Consider the following 12,401-nt stretch of genomic DNA (forward strand, 5'->3'; position numbering starts at 1 on the left):
TTGATTCCCTAAACCTCATCCCTTTTTTCATAAAATTATAATTCCTTTCTTTCCCTCCCACAAAGAAGCTTTGATGTTATATTATTATATATGATAATTCCTTTCTTTCCCTCCCACAAAGAAGCTTTGATGTTATATTATTATATATGATAATTCCTTTCTTTCCTTCCCACAAAGAAGCTTTGATGTTATATTATTATTAATATATAAGTGACATGTATATCGTTGTGATGTATATCATTGTTGGACGTTCCTATCCTAAGATTAAAAGTAAATTATTATATTATAAAATAATATAAACTAACCATCTTTTCCTTATGTACCATGTATTTTGCAATTAGCAATATCTTTATTCATTAAACTAAAAAACAACATATTTGTAGTGACTGGTGAGAAATTAAAACCCTTCTATATGGCCAACCATATTACATATATTGAACCACATTTACTTATTTTTCCCATATGGTTTTTCAAGGTATGGATGTGGATGAATCATCAAATTGATCATTAAAGCCTATTTAATAAAACATGGTTTTTAAACTCCTATTAAAGAAGCACAATATCATAAAATACATAATGAAATCTCCATGAATGGGCTACATTGATCAAGGTAGCTCAAATTTTACTCAGTCATTAGTTGTTGCATACTTCCGCATTCAGAAAATCACCCCATCATACAATACACAATGATATCTCTCTAAATCATGTACAATGATCAATATAGCACGAAGTTTACTCGTAGTAATCAGTCGTGGCATACTTCCGCGTTAAGAACATCACCCCTCATTCTGCATATACAATATTCCTATGTTAAGTTTAACTAAATGAAAGCAAGAAAATGGTGTTATTCCTATGAATAGAAGGCTTGATTAATGGACAACAATTATCTATAGGATGAGCAAGAAAATGGTGTTATTCCTATGAATAGAAGGCTTGATTAATGGACAACAATTATCTATAGACTTGAAATCCTGCATAATTTAGCAAGTACAACTACAATGAAAAATGCATTCAATTGAAAATAGTTAAAGAATAGACCGTAATGGAACATAGAGATATATGGTTATCTGTGTGTATGATAAGGTATATATGGTTATCGGTGTGTATGATAAGGTTTGCAGTAATGTAACCAAAAAAAAGCAAATTGAATAGCACTAGTTATAGATACAAATAAATATGAATGTAATTTGGATTCACACTCATACAATTATTGAGCAAGGATTTTTTTGTTTTTTATTTTTATCCCATTCCCATTGGATTTTTTGTTTTTCTTTGATACACGTGAGGCAAAGAAATTTTCCAGTTGCACAGACCATTGTAGAAGAAAGATTATGAATATTGTTATTTAATGTATGACTTTACATTTTCTATAATCAACTCGTTACATAAAACAAGGCTCACATTGTTCAAAAACAACAAATTGCCAATCACAGTGTTTATTGTAGCACATACTCTTTTCTTCAAAATTGTACAATTAAAAGCCGAAGTATTAGCTAGAAATTCAGAATAACTTCATCACATGCAACTTTTAATCCATTGCTCTAATAAAAATTTAAGTTTCTCAGTATTAAGGTGGTTAAATACACAAATTCCAAGGTATAATTTAAGGACCTGCAACTTTCCATCCAATGTTATAATAAAAAAGTAAGTTTATACACAAATTGCAAGGTAAAAATTTTAATGAAGAGTTTGCTGAAAGTATGCACAGCAGTAAAGATCAAACCCAGTATCACCAAAATCTTACAGTTTTAGACTAAACAACCGAAAGCGAGGTGGAGAGAAGGGTAATTAATCCTTAACCACCTTGAAATAAGCCTAGTAAATATTAATCCAATATATTTCCTCGCAAACAAACAAAATATTAATCCAATATATTTCCTCGCAAACAAATAAATAAGATTACAGAAGATTATCTTAAAATTTCCTGGAAATATTATCGACATTAGTCACTAGGCGTGGCTGAATGGATATTTACCCAGAACATGGTTACTTAAAGAAAAGGAGGTTAACCTCAATTTTATGAGTTATAAACAAACGTGCATAAACATAATTAAATTTTAAAGTTGTGGTACTACTGAGTATGAGTGAAGCAACGAGAGGCACAGGTCAAGAGCTTAATTCATTGGGTTTGTGAGTGAAGCAGGCACATCTCAAGAGCTGACCTCACTGGGTTTGTGAGCCAAGCAGACATTGAATTCAATTAGGGTTTGCAACACCGATAGTAGATTTCGCACAGAACATAACAGGTTGCAATTGAGACAACATCGCGGCCGAGGGAAGTGGGTGGTTCCTCATTATCTGTATTGCGTGCATGTGAACCTTAATATAATGGGTTAGATTAAATAATTGTTCTTTCCAACTGTTTCACAATATAACAACTAAACAGAACAGGCTGCAATTAAGCCAATGTCACCGCCCATGGAAGGGGGTGGTTCCCCTTTATCCGTATCCCGTGCATGTGAAGATCGAACGGCTAACCTTCTTCTAATCGTCTAACATTTAATCCAATGATGCACAAAGATGACAGGTGGACTAGAGGAAAGTGTTTTTCATAGGGAAAAGCTTTACGGCGTAAACATAACCCATATATTATTACAGATTTCATTAGCAGCGACCCTGCACAAAAATGTCTGCTCTACCCATCAAATTTAAACAGAAATATCATCCTTAGTGGAAAAAATCCTGACTTTTTTCATGGTAGACTTCCTTCGAATTTGGAATATACTCTACTAGTACTAAATTGTAATGTTTAATGTTTTTTCTTATATAGAATAAGACAAAAGGAGAAATTGGAAAAACTTAGTATCAGTTTCTGTGAATCACATATATAAAACTTATGAGAAAAGATAAAAGGAGAAACTGGAAAAACTTGGTTTCATTTTTTGTGAATCACACTTAAGAGAAAAGATAAGAAAATTTGGAAAAAACTTAGTCTCATTTTCTGTGAATCACATAATAAAACTTATGTGGATAAGACAAAATTGGTGCCACCTATTTTTGTAACATGTGGATAGGGAAATAGAATAAGATGATATCATTGAGTAAATTAAAAAATAAAAGTAAAGGGAATAAATTAGATTACATGTCTTTTTTTATTGCACCAAAAATTTTAAACAAAATGATAACAAAAATATTTACATATTTTTAACAAAATGATAATAAAAATATTTACATATTTAGAACTTGTTATTAGATTATCTATGAAAAATTATATATATATATATATATATATATATATATATATATATATATATATATAATAAAATATAATATGAAAAATTTAAATAAAATAAAATAAAATAAAATTTCCAAATAATAAAATATAATATAATATATAAAATATAATAAATTTTTTATATTAGATAATAAAATATTATTATTTAATTAAGCATTTGATTCCCTAAACCTCATCCCTTTTTTCATAAAATTATAATTCCTTTCTTTCCCTCCCACAAAGAAGCTTTGATGTTATATTATGATATATGATAATTCCTTTCTTTCCCTCCCACAAAGAAGCTTTGATGTTATATTATTATATATGATAATTCCTTTCTTTCCTTCCCACAAAGAAGCTTTGATGTTATATTATTATTAATATATAAGTGACATGTATATCGTTGTGATGTATATCATTGTTGGACGTTCCTAGTTGTCATGTATATCATTGTTGGACGTTCCTATCCTAAGATTAAAAGTAAATTATTATATTATAAAATAATATAAACTAACCATCTTTTCCTTATGTACCATGTATTTTGCAATTAGCAATATCTTTATTCATTAAACTAAAAAACAACATATTTGTAGTGACTGGTGAGAAATTAAAACCCTTCTATATGGCCAACCATATTACATATATTGAACCACATTTACTTATTTTTCCCATATGGTTTTTCAAGGTATGGATGTGGATGAATCATCAAATTGATCATTAAAGCCTATTTAATAAAACATGGTTTTTAAACTCCTATTAAAGAAGCACAATATCATAAAATACATAATGAAATCTCCATGAATGGGCTACATTGATCAAGGTAGCTCAAATTTTACTCATAGTCATTAGTTGTTGCATACTTCCGCATTCAGAAAATCACCCCATCATACAATACACAATGATATCTCTCTAAATCATGTACAATGATCAATATAGCACGAAGTTTACTCGTAGTAATCAGTCGTGGCATACTTCCGCCTTAAGAACATCACCCCTCATTCTGCATATACAATATTCTTATGTTAAGTTTAACTAAATGAAAGCAAGAAAATGGTGTTATTCCTATGAATAGAAGGCTTGATTAATGGACAACAATTATCTATAGACTTGAAATCCTGCATAATTTAGCAAGTACAACTACACTGAAAAATGCATTCAATTGAAAATAGTTAAAGAATAGTCCGTAATGGAACATAGAGATATATGGTTATCTGTGTGTATGATAAGGTATATATGGTTATCGGTGTGTATGATAAGGTTTGCAGTAATGTAACCAAAAAAAGGCAAATTGAATAGCACTAGTTATAGATACAAATAAATATGAATGTAATTTGGATTCACACTCATACAATTATTGAGCAAGGATTTTTTTGTTTTTTATTTTTATCCCATTCCCATTGGATTTTTTGTTTTTCTTTGATACACGTGAGGCAAAGAAATTTTCCAGTTGCACAGAGCATTGTAGAAGAAAGATTATGAATATTGTTATTTAATGTATGACTTTACATTTTCTATAATCAACTCGTTACATAAAACAAGGCTCACATTGTTCTCAAACAACAAATTGCCAATCACAGTGTTTATTGTAGCACATACTCTTTTCTTCAAAATTGTACAATTAAAAGCCGAAGTATTAGCTAGAAATTCAGAATAACTTCATCACATGCAACTTTTAATCCATTGCTCTAATAAAAATTTAAGTTTCTCAGTATTAAGGTGGTTAAATACACAAATTCCAAGGTATAATTTAAGGACCTGCAACTTTCCATCCAATGTTATAATAAAAAAGTAAGTTTATACACAAATTGCAAGGTAAAAATTTTAATGAAGAGTTTGCTGAAAGTATGCACAGCAGTAAAGATCAAACCCAGTATCACCAAAATCTTACAGTTTTAGACTAAACAACCGAAAGCGAGGTGGAGAGAAGGGTAATTAATCCTTAACCACCTTGAAATAAGCCTAGTAAATATTAATCCAATATATTTCCTCGCAAACAAACAAAATATTAATCCAATATATTTCCTCGCAAACAAATAAATAAGACTACAGAAGATTATCTTAAAATTTCCTGGAAATATTATCGACATTAGTCACTAGGCGTGGCTGAATGGATATTTACCCAGAACATGGTTACTTAAAGAAAAGGAGGTTAACCTCAATTTTATGAGTTATAAACAAACGTGCATAAACATAATTAAATTTTAAAGTTGTGGTACTACTGAGTATGAGTGAAGCAACGAGAGGCACAGGTCAAGAGCTTAATTCATTGGGTTTGTGAGTGAAGCAGGCACATCTCAAGAGCTGACCTCACTGGGTTTGTGAGCCAAGCAGACATTGAATTCAATTAGGGTTTGCAACACCGATAGTAGATTTCGCACAGAACATAACAGGTTGCAATTGAGACAACATCGCGGCCGAGGGAAGTGGGTGGTTCCTCATTATCTGTATTGCGTGCATGTGAACCTTAATATAATGGGTTAGATTAAATAATTGTTCTTTCCAACTGTTTCACAATATAACAACTAAACAGAACAGGCTGCAATTAAGCCAATGTCACCGCCCATGGAAGGGGGTGGTTCCCCTTTATCCGTATCCCGTGCATGTGAAGATCGAACGGCTAACCTTCTTCTAATCGTCTAACATTTAATCCAATGATGTACAAAGATGACAGGTGGACTAGAGGAAAGTGTTTTTCATAGGGAAAAGCTTTACGGCGTAAACATAACCCATATATTATTACAGATTTCATTAGCAGCGACCCTGCACAAAAATGTCTGCTCTACCCATCAAATTTAAACAGAAATATCCTCCTTAGTGGAAAAAATCCTGACTTTTTTCATGGTAGACTTCCTTCGAATTTGGAATATACTCTACTAGTACTAAATTGTAATGTTTAATGTTTTTTCTTATATAGAATAAGACAAAAGGAGAAATTGGAAAAACTTAGTATCAGTTTCTGTGAATCACATAATAAAACTTATGAGAAAAGATAAAAGGAGAAACTGGAAAAACTTGGTTTCATTTTTTGTGAATCACACTTAAGAGAAAAGATAAGAAAATTTGGAAAAAACTTAGTCTCATTTTCTGTGAATCACATAATAAAACTTATGTGGATAAGACAAAATTGGTGCCACCTATTTTTGTAACATGTGGATAGGGAAATAGAATAAGATGATATCATTGAGTAAATTAAAAAATAAAAGTAAAGGGAATAAATTAGATTACATGTCTTTTTTTATTGCACCAAAAATTTTAAACAAAATGATAACAAAAATATTTACATATTTTTAACAAAATGATAATAAAAATATTTACATATTTAGAACTTGTTATTAGATTATCTATGAAAAATTATATATATATATATATATATATATATATATATATATATATATATATATATATATATATATATATATATATATATATTAAATAATAAAATATAATATGAAAAATTTAAATAAAATAAAATAAAATAAAATTTCCAAATAATAAAATATAATATAATATATAAAATATAATAAATTTTTTATATTAGATAATAAAATATTATTATTTAATTAAGCATTTGATTCCCTAAACCTCATCCCTTTTTTCATAAAATTATAATTCCTTTCTTTCCCTCCCACAAAGAAGCTTTGATGTTATATTATGATATATGATAATTCCTTTCTTTCCCTCCCACAAAGAAGCTTTGATGTTATATTATTATATATGATAATTCCTTTCTTTCCTTCCCACAAAGAAGCTTTGATGTTATATTATTATTAATATATAAGTGACATGTATATCGTTGTGATGTATATCATTGTTGGACGTTCCTAGTTGTCATGTATATCATTGTTGGACGTTCCTATCCTAAGATTAAAAGTAAATTATTATATTATAAAATAATATAAACTAACCATCTTTTCCTTATGTACCATGTATTTTGCAATTAGCAATATCTTTATTCATTAAACTAAAAAACAACATATTTGTAGTGACTGGTGAGAAATTAAAACCCTTCTATATGGCCAACCATATTACATATATTGAACCACATTTACTTATTTTTCCCATATGGTTTTTCAAGGTATGGATGTGGATGAATCATCAAATTGATCATTAAAGCCTATTTAATAAAACATGGTTTTTAAACTCCTATTAAAGAAGCACAATATCATAAAATACATAATGAAATCTCCATGAATGGGCTACATTGATCAAGGTAGCTCAAATTTTACTCATAGTCATTAGTTGTTGCATACTTCCGCATTCAGAAAATCACCCCATCATACAATACACAATGATATCTCTCTAAATCATGTACAATGATCAATATAGCACGAAGTTTACTCGTAGTAATCAGTCGTGGCATACTTCCGCCTTAAGAACATCACCCCTCATTCTGCATATACAATATTCTTATGTTAAGTTTAACTAAATGAAAGCAAGAAAATGGTGTTATTCCTATGAATAGAAGGCTTGATTAATGGACAACAATTATCTATAGACTTGAAATCCTGCATAATTTAGCAAGTACAACTACACTGAAAAATGCATTCAATTGAAAATAGTTAAAGAATAGTCCGTAATGGAACATAGAGATATATGGTTATCTGTGTGTATGATAAGGTATATATGGTTATCGGTGTGTATGATAAGGTTTGCAGTAATGTAACCAAAAAAAGGCAAATTGAATAGCACTAGTTATAGATACAAATAAATATGAATGTAATTTGGATTCACACTCATACAATTATTGAGCAAGGATTTTTTTGTTTTTTATTTTTATCCCATTCCCATTGGATTTTTTGTTTTTCTTTGATACACGTGAGGCAAAGAAATTTTCCAGTTGCACAGAGCATTGTAGAAGAAAGATTATGAATATTGTTATTTAATGTATGACTTTACATTTTCTATAATCAACTCGTTACATAAAACAAGGCTCACATTGTTCTCAAACAACAAATTGCCAATCACAGTGTTTATTGTAGCACATACTCTTTTCTTCAAAATTGTACAATTAAAAGCGAAGTATTAGCTAGAAATTCAGAATAACTTCATCACATGCAACTTTTAATCCATTGCTCTAATAAAAATTTAAGTTTCTCAGTATTAAGGTGGTTAAATACACAAATTCCAAGGTATAACTTCAGGAAGTGCAACTTTACATCCAATGTTATAATAAAAAAGTAAGTTTATACACAAATTGCAAGGTAAAAGTTTTAATGAAGAGTTTGCTGAAAGTATGCACAGCGGTAAAGATCAAACCCAGTATCACCAAAATCTTACAGTTTTAGACTAAACAACCGGAAGCGAGGTGGAGAGAAGGGTAATTAATCCTTAACCACCTTGAAATAAGCCTAGTAAATATTAATCCAATATATTTCCTCGCAAACAAATAAATAAGAAAGATTATCTTAAAATTTCCTAGAAAACCGGTGGACACCGCATTAAACAAAAATATTATCGACATTAGTCACGAGGCGTGGCTGAATGGATATTTACCCAGAACATGGTTACTTAAAGAAAAGGAGGTTAACCTCAATTTTATGAGTTATAAACAAAAGTGCATAAACATAATTAAATTTTAAAGTTGTGGTACTACTGAGTATGAGTGAAGCAACTAGAGGCACAGGTCAAGAGCTTAATTCATTGGGTTTGTGAGTGAAGCAAGCACATCTCAAGAGCTGACCTCACTGGGTTTGTGAGCCAAGCAGACATTGAATTCAATTAGGGTTTGCAACACCGATAGTAGATTTCGCACCGAACAGAACACGTTGCAATTGAGACAACATCGCGGCGGAGGGAAGTGGGTGGTTCCTCATTATCTGTATTGCCTGCATGTGAACCTTAATATAATGGGTTAGATTAAATAATTGTTCTTTCCAACTGTTTCACGATCTAACAGCTAAACATAACAGGCTGCAATTAAGCCAATGTCACCGCCCAGGGAAGTGGGTGGTTCCCCTTTATCCGTATCCCGTGCATGTGAAGATCGAACGGCTAACCTTCTTCTAACCTTCTTCTAATCGTCTAACATTTAATCCAATGATGCACAAAGATGACAGGTGGACTAGAGGAAAGTGTTTTTCATAGGGAAACCCCTTACGGCCTAAACATAACCCATAGATTATTATAGATTTCATTAGGAGCGACCCTGCACAAAAATGTCTGCTCTACCCATCAAATTTAAACAGAAATATCCTCCTCAGTGGAAAAAATCCTGACTTTTTTGATGGTAGACTTCCTTCGAATTTGGAATATGCTCTACCAGTACTAAATTGTAATGTTTAATGTTTTGTCTTATATAGAATAATGGATGTTGCTGCTTGCAAAGTAAATGAGTAACTAGTAATTGAGGGTACAAGTTCACATTAATATTTGCACACACCCAAAACATGACCCCACTCTTTGGCATCTCTTTGTTCCATTGAGAGCATACAATTGTTTTCAATGCTGAAAAATCATGGCCACTTGTTTCTTTTTGATCGACAGTAAAACTCAAGAAATCCCTTCAATCCCCCCTTCATTTAGACGCCCTGAAAGGAGTCTATTTTCGATGGAATGAAATCACCGAGGCTAGTGAACTGAGAGTAGCCCAACTGCCCAACTGTGGACTGAAATAGTTGGTAAGAACATAAAAGAGAATAAAGTTTACAAGTGAACAGATTGACGGACTTAGTTCTTTGTTTCCATATTTGTATTTCAACATCCAACTCAACAATGCCTATGCGTGCTCCTCCTGCCTCTCACAGAGTATTTTAAAATCTATCTTTAGGTTATTTTGACAAAGAAGCATCTCTTTGTTCCTTGGGAGGCATACAATTCTATTCAATGCTGTAAAATCATGACCACTAGTTTCTTTTTGATCGACAGTAAAACTCAAGGAAGCCCTTCAATATCCCTTTCATTCAGATGCCCTGAAAGGAATCTATCTTCCATGGAATGAAATCACCGAGGCTAGTGAACTTGGAGAAGCCTAACTGCCCGACTGCGGACTGAAGTGGTTGATAGGAACATATAAGAGGATAGGGGTGCAGGAACAGGGAGTGGGTTATTCTTTGCTCCAATGGAAAAGTTTAAATATCATATGCCAGGGACCTTGGAAATGGCACAAACAACCAGGTAGAAGTATAAGCTTTATTTCAAGGATTAAATCAGGTTTACTAATTTAATTATTATTGGGGATTCTGAAAATTTAATTTGTCACCTTGCAGTTTGGCACTCACTAGCTCAGGGAATATCATATAGCAGGGCATCATTAGGAGAATCAAAATTCTCTTACATAAACTTCACTCCTCAATCGTGTGCCATGCTCTTCGTCAGGAGAACCAAGCTGACAAAATAGCAAATAAGGGAGCGGATTCAATGGGCAAACAGTTTATTTCCTTATTCCACAACGAATATGAATAAAATATTAAATCATTTAGGTCAGCACCGAGTCGCAAAGTTAGAAGTAAAATGGCATGTAAGTATGAATTTTATCTCCCTCGGGTCGGAGTGGCGTAGTATTTCCTCTGAGATGATGAGGCTACGAAATAGGTACTGGCTAAGTCTGATGTCGTAGGTCCTGACCTTTTATCAGTGCACTGCGTGCGATGGAGATGGGCACGAACACACCAGGATGAGCCGTGCAGTTCGTTATGAGTTGCAGAGTGTACTGAGCTCCGAGTGCGCTAATGCAGGGTTCGAATGGTTCCCAATCGCCGTAGACTATCTGTTAGACATTTTGGAGGTTGTGTCGTTTTATTTATTTACCAGTTTAATTTGTTCAGAATTTCGTAAGGATTCACAAATTTAAATGGTGAATTCTTTGCAATTCTAGTGTCCGAAAGGTTTTCAAAGTACTGAATCCATATACAGTAAAAAAAACCCAAAGCCAATGTAAATAACAAAAATCATGATTTGATAAAGAAAATTTCCCAGCCTTCCAGCTAAAGACTCCAAAACCTCTAATTACTCCAAAAACATCTCATAGTTAAACAACGCCTTGCCAATCTGACGAGTAACCAGGTTGAAATGTAGAAAATAAGGGACGAGGGTGGGGATATGGTACGAATGACGGCTGCTGCTGGCCATGGCATCATTAACTCGGATGGAAGCTAGAGATTTAGATATCCTCCAATCTACCCGGAATCAGAGGCAGTCTGGCTCCCCTTCCTCTGAAAGCTCAGTAAATCATAAGATATTTACTAAAGCCTGTGAAGTTTTAGGTGTTTTTTGGCATGGTTATAGAACTAGATTCCATAGCAAGGCAGCTTCTTTAGCCTTGCTTTCTTGAATTCAGGCAGATGTTCAAAGTCTGATCTTTCAATTTTTGCAAAATTTTGATGTAACATATAAAACAAAAACAAATCCAAATAAAAAACAAGAGTTATGCATAGATTTAAAAGAACAATCGAGTCTTGAAGAAACTTGCAGGGGATTATTAAGATAAAGAAGGGAAAATATAATGAAACCAAGGACGATCCATGAAAGCTAAATTCATCTTATTACAAATTATGTTTAACTGGACTGAACACTGGACATCACGGAAGAGTAGGCAAACTTACATTTACCCTTCATGTTGATTGCAAAGAAGCTCTCGCGTGTGCCAAGGCCTGGAACTTCGAGCTCTTTCCGGGGATTTGGCCTTCCTGGTGGGATTTTTGGACACCGCTGGGCTGTGTTACTGGTGGTGCGGGGCAAGGGAAAAGTGAACGATATAGTTATTGTGTAGGACCGGTGAACACAGACGGTGTACCATCAAGAGGATTTGAAGAGCCGTGTGTCTAGGGCAGTTGCAGCCGGCAGGTGAACCGGGTCCAGCTGGGATTGTGGGCGGATTGTCGCGGTGGCGATGGCGGTGGCGCAAAATCAAGGGCAGAAATCTGTACACGTGTGGTGGGAGGAGAGTAGTTTCCAGACGGAACGCCTGAGAGTAGTTTCCAGACGGAACGCCTTACTCGTAAATATATATACCGTTATTTTAATAAACTTGCATTTATTTGGCTAATTTAAATTAAATTTTTATTTAAGAATTATTAAATTTTGGGTTAATAAATTAATTTAGATATCAAATATAAATATTTGGCTATTTGATAAAAGTGGTATTTATTTAAGTAATTTAAATTTAGATTTAGATTTTAAAGTACTTTTTAAACTTGAATTTGGGTAACTTAAAGCAATTTTTTTTTTTATTTTGGTTCAATGAAAATTT

At 32.5% G+C, this 12,401-nt stretch overlaps 1 long non-coding RNA gene across 1 annotated transcript; it reads right to left on the reverse strand.

Moving 5' to 3' along the window:
* Nucleotides 1-7,331: 7,331 nt before the first annotated feature.
* LOC149141522 (uncharacterized) lies at nucleotides 7,332-12,047 on the reverse strand. The gene is made up of 2 exons (XR_016264207.1): nucleotides 11,755-12,047; nucleotides 7,332-7,604 (listed from the first exon to the last, which is right to left on the reverse strand). It is a non-coding gene; the product is annotated as an uncharacterized LOC149141522 (long non-coding RNA).
* Nucleotides 12,048-12,401: the final 354 nt, after the last annotated feature.

The sequence above is a fragment of the Pinus tabuliformis genome, chromosome X (genome assembly GCF_031772625.1).
Source record: "Pinus tabuliformis cultivar Carrire ecotype Pingquan chromosome X, CPIR1, whole genome shotgun sequence".
Taxonomy (NCBI): Eukaryota; Viridiplantae; Streptophyta; class Pinopsida; order Pinales; family Pinaceae; genus Pinus; species Pinus tabuliformis.